Below are 13,529 nucleotides of genomic sequence, written 5' to 3'. Positions count from 1 at the left end.
AGGGCATATTGGATTTGGTACTTGGTAATGAACCAGGGCAAGTGATAGATTTGTTAGTGGGGGAGCATTTTGGAGATAGTGACCACAATTCTGCGACTTTCACTGTAGTAATGGAGAGGGATAGGTGCGTGCAACAGGGCAAGGTTTACAATTGGGGGAAGGGTAAATACGATGTTGTCAGACAAGAATTGAAGTGCATAAGTTTGGAACATAGGCTGTCAGGGAAGGACACAAGTGAAATGTGGAACTTGTTCAAGGAACAGGTACTACGTGTCCTTGATATGTATGTGCCTGTCAGGCAGGGAAGAGATGGTCGAGTGAGGGAACCATGGTTGACGAGAGGTTGAATGTCTTGTTAAGAGGAAGAATGAGACTTATGTAAGGCTGTGGAAACAAGGTCCAGACAGGGCGCTGGAGGGATACAAGATAGCCAGGAGGGAACTGAAGAAAGGGATTAGGAGAGCTAAGAGAGGGCATGAACAATCTTTGGCGGGTAGGATCAAGGAAAACCCCAAGGCCTTTTACACATATGTGAGAAATATGAGAATGACTAGAGTGAGGGTAGGCCCGATCAAGGATAGTAGCGGGAGATTGTGTATTGAGTCTGAAGAGATAGGAGAGGTCTTGAACGAGTACTTTTCTTCTGTATTTACAAATGAGAGGGGCTATATTGTTGGAGAGGACAGTATGAAACAGACTGGTAAGCTCGAGGAAATACTTGTTAGGAAGGAAGATGTGTTGGGCATTTTGAAAAACTTGAGGATAGACAAGTCCCCCGGGCCTGACGGGATATATCCAAGGATTGCATAGCTGTTGGCAATGATCTTTTCGTCCTCACTGTCAACAGGGGTGGTACCAGGGGATTGGAGAGTGGCGAATGTCGTGCCCCTGTTCAAAAAAGGGAATAGGGATAACCCTGGGAATTACAGGCCAGTTAGTCTTACTTCGGTGGTAGGAAAAGTAATGGAAAGGGTACTGAGGGATAGGATTTCTGAGCATCTGGAAAGACACTGCTTGATTAGGGATAGTCAGCACAGATTTGTGAGGGGTAGGTCTTGCCTTACAAGTCTTATTGAATTCTTTGAGGAGGTGACCAAGCATGTGGATGAAGGTAAAGCAGTGGATGTAGTGGACATGGATTTTAGTAAGGCATTTGATAAGGTTCCCCATGGTAGGCTTATGCAGAAAGTAAGGAGGCATGGGATAGCGGGAAATTTGGCCAGTTGGATAACGAACTGGCTAACCGATAGAAGTCTGAGAGTGGTGGTGGATGGCAAATATTCAGCCTGGATCCCAGTTACCTGTGGCGTACCGCAGGGATCAGTTCCGGGTCCTCTGCTGTTTATGATTTTCATTAATGACTTGGATGAGGGAGTTGAAGGGTGGGTCAGTAAATTTGCAGACGATACGAAGATTGGTGGAGTTGTGGATAGTGAGGAGGGTTGTTGTCGGCTGCAAAGAGACATAGATAGGGTGCAGAGCTGGGCTGAGAAATGGCAGATGTAGTTTAACCCTGAAAAGTGTGAGGTTGTCCATTTTGGAAGGACAAATATGAATGCGGAATCCAGGGTTAACGGTAGAGTTCTTGGCAATGTGGAGGAGCAGAGAGATCTTGGGGTCTATGTTCATACATCTTTGAAAGTTGCCACTCAAGTGGATAGAGCTGTGAAGAAGGCCTATGGTGTGCTAGCATTCATTAACAGAGGGATTGAATTTAAGAGCCGTGAGGTGATGATGCAGCTGGACAAAAACTTGGTAAGGCCACATTTGGAGTACAGAGTACAGTTCTGGTCACCTCATTTTAGGAAGGATGTGGAAGCTTTGGATAAGGTGCAAAGGAGATTTACCAGGATGTTGCCTAGAATGGAAAGTATGTCTTATGAGGAAAGGTTGAGGGTGCTAGGCCTTTTCTCATTAGGATGGAGAAGGATGAGGGGCGACTTGATAGAGGTTTATAAGATGATCAGGGGAATAGATAGAGTAGTTAGTCAGAGACTTTTTCCCCGGGTGGAACAAACCATTACAAGGGGACATAAATTTAAGGTGAATGGTGGAAAAATAGGGGGGATGTCAGAGGTAGATTCTTTACCCAGAGAGTAGTGGGGGCATGGAATGCACTGCCTGTGGAAATAGTTGAGTCAGAAACATTAGGAACCTTCAAGCGGCTATTGGATAGGTACATGGATCACGGTAGAATGATATAGTGTAGATTAATTTGTTCTTAAGGGCAGCACGGTAGCATTGTGGATAGCACAATTGCTTCACAGCTCCAGGGTCCCAGGTTCGATTACGGCTTGGGTCACTGTCTGTGCGGAGTCTGCACATCCTCCCCGTGTGTGTGTGGGTTTCCTCCGGGTGCTCCGGTTTCCTCCTACAGTCCAAAGATGTGCAGGTTAGGTGGATTGGCCATGATAAATTGCCCTTAGTGACCAAAATTGCCCTTAGTGTTGGGTGGGGTTACTGGGCTATGGCGATAGGGTGGAGGTGTTGACCTTGGGTAGGGTGCTCTTTCCAAGAGCCGGTGCAGACTCGATGGCCCGAATGGCCTCCATCTGCACTGTAAATTCTATGATAATCTATGATTAATCTAGGACAAAGGTTCGGCACAATATCGTGGGCCGAAGGGCCTGTTCTGTGCTGTATTTTTCTATGTTCTATGTTCTAACCTAGTGAACCTTCTCTGGACTGTCTCCAATGCCCGCATATCTTTCCTCAGGAAAGGGGACCAATGTTGTTCACAGTATTCCAAGTGTGGTCTAACTATTGCCTTGTATAATTTCAGCTGGACTTCTCTATTTTTATGCTGCATTCCCTTTGAAATAAAGGCCAACCTTCCATTTACCTTCCCAATGACCTGCTGAACCTGCACGCTAGCTTTTGTGATTAATGCCCGAGGACCCCCAGGTCCCTCTGTGCTGCAGTTTTCTGTAGTCTTTCTCACTTTGAATAATATTCAGCTCCTTTATTCTTCCCATCAAAGTGCATACATTTTCGTTTTCCTACATTATATTCCATTTCTCAAGTTTTTGCCCACTCAACTAACCTGTTTATAGCCGTGTGTAGACTTCCCACCTATTTTTGTGTCATCCACAAAGTTTGCAAAAGTGCATTCGCTTCCCTTGTCCAAGTCATTAATATATATGGTAAATAACTGTGGCCCCAGTATGGATCCCAGCGGCACTCCGCTAGTTATGTTGCCATTCTGAAAATGCCCCCTTATCCCAATTTTCTGTCTTTTATAATAGTAATAATTATTGTCACAAGTAGGCTTCCATTAACATTACAATGAAGTTACTGTGAAAACCCCTAGTCGCCACACACCAACGCGTGTTCGGGTACACTGAGGGAGAATTCAGAATGTCCAATTCACCTAACAACCATGTCTTCGGGACTTGTGGGAGGAAACCGGAGCACCTGGAGGAAACCCACGGAGACACGGAGAGAACGTGCATTATCATGGTCAGTTCCCCAACACCATGAGCTCTTATCTTATTATGTAGCCGGTTGTGTGGTACCTTATCAAACACTTTTTGGAAATCCAAGTATATTAGATCTACTGGCTCCCCATCATCTATCCTGCTTGTTACCACCTCAAAAATCTCTACCAAATGTTTCAAACATGATTTTCCCTTCATGAAGCGATGCTGACTCTGTTTGATTATATTATGCTTTTCAAAATGTTCTGCTATTACATCCTTTAAAATGGACTCTTAACATTTTCCCAATGACAGATGTTAAGTTTATTGGCCTATCATTACTGGTTTCTTTTCTCCCTCCTTTATTAAATAAAGATGTTGCATGAGCAGTTTTCCAATCCTTCGGGACTGTTCAAGAATTTGACCAGGGCATCCACTATCTCTGCAGCTACTTCCTTTACTATCCTGGGATGCAACCCATCAGGCCAGGAACATAGCAGACTTTTGCTCCATTCGTTTCCGAATACTTTTTCTCTGGTGTAGTTATTGTGATTATTCCCTTCCCCTTTTGCCTTTGATTATTTAGTATTTGTGGAATGCTATTACTGTCTCCTACCATGAAGACTGACTCGCAGTATTTATTTAACTCCTCAGCCATTTCCTGACTCCCCATCATTATTTCCGCAGTCTCATTCTCTCAGGAACCGACGTCCACTTCAGTGCCTCTCTTCATTTTTAAGAATTGAAGGAAACTCTTGCTGTCCATTTCTATATTACTTCCTAGTTTATCCTCATGGTATATGTCCTCCCTGTTTTTGCTCATCTACTTTTTTTTTCTGAAAACGTTCCCACACCTCTGGGAATATATTTGCCAAGATACGTTTTAACTTTGAGTTTAAGACTATATTTAACTTGGCAGAGCTGCCTCACAGACTAGTTAAGCAACAACCTGACAGAGTCATACTCACAGAATCATACCTTACAGACAATGTTCCAGACAGCACTGTTACCATTCCTGGGTATGTCCTGTCTCACCGGTAGGACAGATCCAGCAGAGACAGCGGCACAGTGGTATACATTCAGGAAGGAGATGCCCTGGGGGTCCTCAACATGGACTCTGTTGAGAACATGAAGACAACATGAGGTCCCACAGCTTCAGGATAAATATGGGCAATGTACCGGCCACCATCCGCTGATTACAATGTACCGGCCACCATCCGCTGATGAATGATGTACGCCTCCATGTTGAACACCACTTTGAGGAAGCACTGAGGGTGGCAAGGGAGCAGATTATGCTCTGGGAGGGGTACTTCAATGTCCATCACTAAGAGTGTCTTGGTAGTACCACCACAGACCGAGCTGGCCAGGCCCTAAAGGACATAGCCGCTAGACTGGGACTGCAGCAGGCGGTGAGGGGACCAACCAGAGGGAAGAACATATTTGACCTCATCCTCACCAATCCGCCTGCTGAAGATGCATCTGTCCATGACAGTATCAGTAGAAGTGACCACCGCACAGTCCTTGTGGTGACAAAGTCCCGTCTGAGGATATCCCCATTGAGGATATTATCTCCATCGTGTTGTGTGGCATTACCACTGTGCTAAATGGTATAGACTTCAAACAGATCTTGAAACTCAAAACTGGGCATCTATGAGGCTATGTGGGCCATTAGCAGCAGCAGAATTATATTCAACCACAACCTGCCACCCTCATGGCCACCACTCTACCATTACCACCAAGCCAGGGGATCAACACTGGTTCTATGAAGAGTGCAGGAGAGCACGCCAGGAACATTAGACATACCAAAAAATGAGGTGTCAATCTGGTGAAGCTACAACACAGGACGTCTTGTGTGCCAAACAGCATAAGCAGCAAGTAATAGACAGAGCTAAACGGTTCCATATCGAACACATCAGATCCAAGCTCTGCAGTTCTGCGACATCCAGTCACGTATGGTTGTGGACAATTAAACAATTCACTGGAGGAGGAGGCTCCACAAATATCCCCATCCTCAATGATGGAGGAGCCAAGCACATATGTGCAAAAGGCAAGGCTGAGGTATTTGCAACAATCATCAGCCAGAAGTATCGAGTGGATGATCCATCTCAGTCTCTTTCGGAGGTCCCCAGCATTACAGATGTCAGTCTTCAGTCGAGAAATTCACTCCACGTGATATGAAGAAACGGCCGAAGGCACTGGATACTTCAAAGGCTTTGGGCTCTGACAATGTAGGGACAATAGTACTGATAACTTGTGCTCCTGAACTTGCCGCACCCCTAGCCAAGCTGTCCCAGCACAGCTAGAACACTGGCATCTACACTGTCGCAAATTGCCCAGGCGTGTCCTGTACACAACATGACAAATGCAATCCAGCCAATTATCACATTGGCAATCTACTCTCCATGATCAGCAAAGTGATGGAAGGAGTCATCAGTAGTGCGATCAAGTGGCACTTACTCAGCAATACCCTTCTCTTGGATGCTCGGTTTGGGTTCCGCCAGGGTCAATCTGCTCCTAACCTCATTACAACCTTGGTTCAAACATGGACACAAGAGCTGAATGTGAGAGGTGAGAATGACTGCCCTTGACATCAAAGCAGCATTTGATAGAGTATGGCATCAAGGAGCCCTAGGTAAACTGGAGTCAATGGGAATCAGGGGAAAATGGTCGTGGTGTTTGGAGGTCAATCATCTCAGCTCCAGGACATCACTGCAGGAGTTCCTCAGGGTAGTTTCCTAGGCCCAATCATCTTCAAACCCAGGTCCACAGGTCATTATCCTGGGTATCTGGATCATTAGTCCAGCGACAAGCCAACTACGCCACAATCTCCCCTATACACTGCCTCTGAAACTGGGATAACTGAGTGAATCGCTTCTCACACATGAAGCAAATGAATGGTCTCTCCCCAGTGTGAACCCACTGGTGATTCAGCAGGGTGGATGACTGAGTGAATCTCTCCCCACACACAGAGCAGTGAATGGTCTCTTCCCGGTGTAATCTGGTGTTTCAGCAGGCTGAATGATTGAGTGAATCCCTTCCCAGACACGGAGCAGGTGAATGGTCTCTCCCCGGTGTGAATTTGGTGGTGTTTCAGTAGGCTGAATGAGTGAGTCACTTCCCGCACACGGAGCAGGTGAATAGCCTCTCCCCACTTTGAATTCGCTGGTGAGTCAGCAAAAGCTTGTTACTTTTAAAGCTCTTTTCCCAGCTGGAGCATTTAAACGGCCTCAAGTCAGAGTGAAGAAGTCGGTTTGAAGTGAGGTAAGTTAGTTGACAATCCCTTCTCACAAATAGAGCAGATGAACAGTTTCTCGCCGGTGTGAGTTCTCTGGTGTTTATGTAAGTTGGATAGCTGAGTAAATCCTTGACCACATTCTGAGCAGATGAATGGCCTCCCCCGGTGTGACTCCATTGATGAATTTCCAGCACAGACAGGGATCTGAATCTCTTCCCACAATCCCTACGTTTCCATGGTTTCTCCATGGTGCCAGTGTCCTTGTGACTGTCCAGAGTGGCTTCAAGAAGACCACCATCATACACCGGTGCCAAAGAAGAACCAGTCAGCGTGCCTCAATGACTACCGTCCGGTGGCCCTGACTTCAGTCATAATGAAGTACTTCGATAGGTTGATCATGAAGCGCATCACCTCCATACTCCCAGAACGCCTTGATCCACTGCAATTCGCATACCGCCACAACCGGTCCACAGCAGATGCCATTTCTCTGGCCCTACACTCATCCCTAGAGTATCTCGACAGCAAGGACTCCGACATCAGACTCCTATTTATTGACTACATATCCGCCTTCAACACCATAATCCCAGCCAAGCTCATATCAAAGCTCCAAAACCGACAGTCTATCCCTCAATGCCAGCAAAACTAACGAGCTGGTCATTGACTGCAGGAAGCAAAGTACTGTACACACCCCTGTCAGCATCAACGGGGCCGATGTGGAGATGGTTAGCAGTTTCAAATTCCTCTGGGTGCACATCTCAAAAAATCTGTCCTGGTCCACCCATGTTGACGCTACCATCAAGAAAGCACAACAGCGCCTAAACTTGCTCAGGAAACTAAGGAAATTCAGCATGTCCACATTAACTCTTGACAACCTTTGCAGTTGCACCATAGAAAGCATCCTATCGGGCTGCATCACAGCCTGGTATGGCAACTGCTCGGCCCAGGACCGCAAGAAACTTCAGAGAGTCGTGAACATAGCTCAGTCCATCACACAAACCTGCCTCCCATCCATTGACTCCATCTACACCTCCCGCTGCCTGGGGAAAGCGGGCAGTATAATCAGAGACCCCTCCCACCCGGCTTACTCACTCTTCCAACTTCTTCCATCGGGCAGGAGATACAGAAGGCTGAGAACACGCATGGAGAGACTCAAAAACAGCTCCTTCCCGTTGTTTTTTAAAAATAAACATTTTATTGAGGTATTTTTTGGTATTGTAACAACAAAATAAACAACGTACATGAAACTATATACATAGTACAAAAGCCGTCACCCGCCCTTACAGGTGCCATCTTTAATAACCCCCTACTTTAAGCTAAACTACCCCCCCTCCCCCACCCCCACCTTCTGCTGATGATCAATTTTCCACGAAGAAGTCGACGAACGGTTGCCACCTCCGGGCGAACCCTAACATTGACCCTCTCAAGGCGAACTAGATTTTCTCCAAACAGAGGAAGCTAGCCATGTCCGATAGCCAGGACTCTGACTTCGGGGGCTTTGAGTCCCTCCAAGCTAATAATATCCGTTTCCGGGCAACCAGGGTAGCAAAGGGCAGAACGTCTGCCTCTTTCTCCTCCTGGATTCCTGGGTCTTCTGACATTCCGAAAATCGCCACCTCTGGACTCAATGCCACCCTTGTTTTTAACACCGTGATCATGACATCTGCAGACCCCTGCCAAAATACCCTAACCTTCAGACATGTCCAGAACATGTGGACATGGTTCGCTGGTCCTCCCGCACATTTTGTACACCTGTCTCCCACCCCCAAAAATCTGCTCATCCAGGCCCGACTGAATGAACTTGAATTGTATCAGGCTGAGCCTAGCACACGTTGTGGACGCGTTGACTCTACTCAACGCGTCCACCCACAGACCATCCTCTATCTCACCTCCCAGCTTCTCCTCCCACTTGCGCTTCAGCTCCTCGGTCTGCATCTCCTCTGACCCCATAAGTTCCTTGTAAATGTCAGAGACACTCCCTTCACCTACCCATCCTCTGGAAACTACCCTGTCCTGAATTCCCCTTAGCAGTAAGAGCAGGAAGGTTGACACCTCTTTACGTAGGAAGTCCCGCACCTGCAGATACCTGAATTTGTATACCCTCGCCAACCCAAACTTCTCCTCCAGTGCCCTCATACTCGGAAAGCTCCCTTCTATAAACATATCCCCCATCCTCTCAATCCCTGCTCTCCACCATATCCGGAACCCCCCATCCATACTTCCCAGGGCAAACCGGTGATTATTATAGATTGGGGACCAGACCGATGCTCCCTCTGCTCCCACATGTCTCCTCCATTGCCCACAGACTCTCAGGGCCGCCACCACCACGGGGCTGGTGGAGTATCGTGCCGACGGGAATGACAGAGGCACGGTTACCAATGCCCCCAGACTGGTGCCCTTGCATGAAGCCACCTCCATACGCTCCCATGCTGACCCCTCCCCCACCACCCACTTCCTGATCATGCCAATATTCGCCGCCCAGTAATAGTTACTAAAATTTGGCAGCGCCAGCCCGCCCTCTCCCCGACTCCGCTCAAGCATTACCTTCCTTACTCGCGGGGTCTTGCCAGTGATCACTTTGTTGACCCGTTTAAAAAAGGACCGCGGAATAAAAATGGGGAGACATTGAAACGCGAACAGGAATCTTGGGAGGACTGTCATCTTCACCGTCTGCACCCTCCCAGCCAGTGACGACGGAAGCGCGTCCCACTTTCGGAAATCATCCTTCATTTAGTCTACTCGCCGGGCCAAATTTAATTTATGCAGTCGGTCTCATTCCCGCGCCTCTTTGATGGTTAAGTACCTAAAGCTTCCCCCTACTAATCTAAACGACAGCTCCCCCAATCGCCTCTCCTGTCCCCTTGTCTGGACCACAAACATCTCACTTTTCCCCATATTTAACTTGTACCCCGAAAACCAGCTAAATTCCCCGAGAATCCTCATAATCTCTTCCATCCCCTCTATTGGGTCCGATACATACAGAAGCAGGTCGTCTGCTTAGAGTGCGACTCTGTGCTCCCCCCCCCACACCCCCACCCCCCTCCCGGACCAGCCCCTTCCAGCCCTTTGAGGCTTTCAGAGCAATCGCCAGTGGCTCTATAGCCAGCGCAAACAACAGTGGGGAAAGGGGGCATCTCTGTCTCGCCCCTCTGTGCAGACGAAAATAGTCCGATGTTGTCCTATTCATCCATACACTTGTCACAGGAGCCTTATACAGCAACCTGACCCAGTCAATAAAACCCCGCCCAAATCCAAACCGTCCAAGTACCTCCCACAGATAATCCCATCAAAGATTACCCGAACAAAGGCCTTTTCTACATCCATTGCGATCACTACCTCCGACTCCCTACCTTCCGAGGGAATCATGATCACGTTTAACAACCTTCCTACATTGGCCACCAACTGCCTACCCTTAACAAACCTCGTCTGGTCCTCCCCAATAACGTCAGGAACTCAATCCCCAATCCCGGTGGACAAAATTTTGGCCAGCAATTTGGCATCTACATTCAACAGGGAGATCGGCCTATAGGATCCACACAGCTCCGGGTTCTTGACCCACTTAAGGATCAGCGAAATCGTGGCCTGTGACAACGTCGGGGGCAGCACCCCTCTTTCCTTTGTCTCATTGAACATCCTCAACAACACCGGCCCCAATATCCCAGATAACCTTTTATAAACCTCCACTGGGTACCCGTCCGGCCCCGGGGCTTTACCCGACTGCATGGCCTTCAAGCCCTCCACTATCTCTTCCAGCCCGATCGGGGCCCCCAGCCCTTCTTCCACCTCCCCGTCCACCTTTGGGAAATTCAGCCCCTCCAAGAAGTGCCTCATCCCCTCCGGCCCCTAGGGGGTTCTGACCTATACAGCCTACTGTAGAAATCCCTAAATGCCTTATTCACCCCTGCTGAATCTCCAACCAGGTTCCCATCTCCGTCATTTACTTTCCCTATCACCCTGGCTGCCTCCCTCTTTCTAAGCTGCTGTGCACGCATTCTACTGGCCTTCTCTCCATACTCATAGATCGCCCCCCTCGCCTTTCTCAGCTGCTCCACCGCCCTCCCTGTGGTTAACAAGCCAGACTCCGATGTAGCCTCCGCCATTCCCTTAAAAGCCCTGCCTCTGGGGTCTCCGCATACCTCCTATTGATCTGTAGTATCTCCTTTACCAGTCAGCCCGTCTCTGCCCTGTCCACCTTCTCCCTCTGGGCCCGTAACAAGATCAGTTCCCCTCTGACCACTGCCTTCATTGCTTCCTAGACCATCGCTGCTAAAATTTCCCCCGTGTTGTTGACCTGCAGGTAATTCTGAATACATTCCCTCAGCCGCTCGCACACCCCTTCGTCGGCCAAAAGTCCCACATCCAACCTCCAGTGCGGGCTCTGGTTACTGTCTTTACTAACCTGCAGGTCAACCCAGTGCGGAGCATGGTCTGAGATTGTGATCACCGAGTACCCCGTGTCCACCACCCATGTCAATAAGGCCCTACTCACCTACTCAAAAACAAAGAAGTCAATCCGGGAGTACACTCTGTGCACGTGTGAGTAGAAGGAGAACTCCTTCACTCTAGGCTGCTGAAATCGCCATGGATCCAACCCCCCCCCAAATCTGCTCCATGAACCCTTTTAGTTCCTTTGCCATTGCTGGCACCCTGCCCGTTTTCGAGCTTGACCGGTCCAAGCCAGGGTCAATAACTATGTTGAAGTCCCCTCCCATGACCAACTTTGCGAGTCCAGGTCCGGTATCTTCCCCAGCATCCTCTTTATAAACTTCACATCATCCCAATTTGGCACGTACATATTTACTAATACCACCTGCACCCCCTCCAGTTTCCCACGGACCATAATGTACCGACCTCCCACATCTGAGACTATTCTACCCGCCTCAAACACCAACCGTTTATTGATCAGGAGCGCGACCCTCCAGTCTCTGAGTCTAGTCCCGAGTGGAAGACCTGGTTGACCCAGCCTTTCCTCAATCTAATCTGATCAGTTACTCTAAGGTGCATCTCCCGCAACATTACCACATCCACCTTCAGTCCCCTAAGATGCGCAAACACACATGCCCTCTTGACCGGCCCATTTAACCCTCGAACATTCCAGGTGATCAACCTAGTTGGGGGGCTCATTGCCTCCCCCTTTCACCGATCAGCCATCCCCTTTTTTGGGCCCACCTGCAGCCCATGCTCCACGCCTCCACCAGCCCGCCTCCAGACAGCCTCCGCCCCCAACCTCCTTCTGTCCCTTAGCCCAAATCCCTCCTTCGTCAGCAGAACATTCACCCCCTCCCTCCCCCTAGTAACCACACTCTGTAACCCAAACCCTTTAATAAACTGAACATATGCACACCCACCACTGCGCTTTCGTGAGCAAACCCGCCCAACTCGCTTGGTGGCCCCATCCCTGGCGCTGGATAGTCTCCCACCTATTGTTCCCTCCCAACGCTCCCCTTTCTCATACAAACAAACTCCAATGTCATACAATCCCCACACAATTGCCCAACAAAAAACACCAAAATCTAAACAAGCATACCCCCATCCCCAACAGTGCAAATGAAAACCTTAACTCACTCTGCTCTACCGCTGGTCCCAAATCAATGCAAAATGCATTACAAACAGCTTCCAGAAAACGAGAAACAAGAAACTTTTTTTTAAAAGAAGAACAGAAAAGCCAAAAAAAAACATGAACATTGCAGCAAAGTTCAAAAGTTCTCAGTCCACCACCAGTCCTTTCCTTTTCGCGAAGTCCAGCGCGTCCTCGGGCCACTCAAAATAAAAGTGCTGCTCCTCGTGCGTGACCCGAAGTCGGGCCGGATACAACAGTTTGAATTTCACCTTTTTCTTAAAAAGGATCGACCTGATCTGGTTGAAGCCTGCTCTTCTCCTGGCCACCTCCACACTCAGGTCCTGATAGATCCGCAGGATACTGTTGTCCCACTTACAGCTCCGTGTCTGCTTGGCTCACTGTAGAATGCGCTCCTTATCCAAGCACCTATGGTATCTCACCACCATTGCCCTCTGGGGGTCTCCCATTCATGACTTCCTCGCGAGCGCTCTGTGAGCCCTGTCCACCTGAAAATGAAAATGAAAATTGCTTATTGTCACAAGTAGGCTTCAAATGAAGTTACTGTGAAAAGCCCCTAGTCGCCACATTCCGGTGCCTGGTCGGGGAGGCTGGTATGGGAATTGAATCGTGCTGCTGGCCTGCCTTGGTCTGCTGTAAAAGCCAGCGATTTAGCCCAGTGTGCTAAACCTCCAAGGGTCGGGGGAATGTCCCATCCCCCAGCAGCTTCTCAAACATGTCTGCGATGTATGCCCCAGCGTCCGCGATGTATGCCCCAGCATCCGCTCCTTCAGACCCCTCCGGGAGCCCAACAATTCTCAATTTCTGCAGGCGAGACCTATTCTCTTGGTCCTCCACCTTCTCCAGGGGCTGCTTCTGCTGGTCTCTCAGCATCCCCACCTCCAACTCCACCGCAATTTGATGTTCCTCCTGTTCAGCCAGTGCCTTCTCTACCTTCTGGATCGCCCAATCTTGGGCATCCAATCTAAGCTCCAGCCGCTCAATTGACTCTTTTATTGGGTCCAAGCAGTCCAGTTTCTGCTTAGCAAAGCCTTCCTGAATAACTTGCATCAGCTGCTCCAGAGACTGCTGGGTCGACAAACCAGAGGTCCGGTCCTCCGCCGTGCTGTCTCCTGCTGCAGCTTCAGCCCAAGCCTTCTCTGTCTTTCTGTTTCTGCCTTGACGAGCACGTCTTGTCCTTCTCTCCATTCACCAATGTGGGAATTCAGTACACAATTGCCTCTGTCATCAGTTTTACAATTCAAGACCGGTAGAAAATTGGGGGTAAAGGTCCAAAATGCTGACTCGAGTGGAAGCCAGCAAA

Source organism: Scyliorhinus torazame, chromosome 5, assembly GCF_047496885.1.
Source record: "Scyliorhinus torazame isolate Kashiwa2021f chromosome 5, sScyTor2.1, whole genome shotgun sequence".
In the NCBI taxonomy this organism is placed as follows: Eukaryota; Metazoa; Chordata; class Chondrichthyes; order Carcharhiniformes; family Scyliorhinidae; genus Scyliorhinus; species Scyliorhinus torazame.
This window is presented reverse-complemented; position numbering follows the sequence as displayed.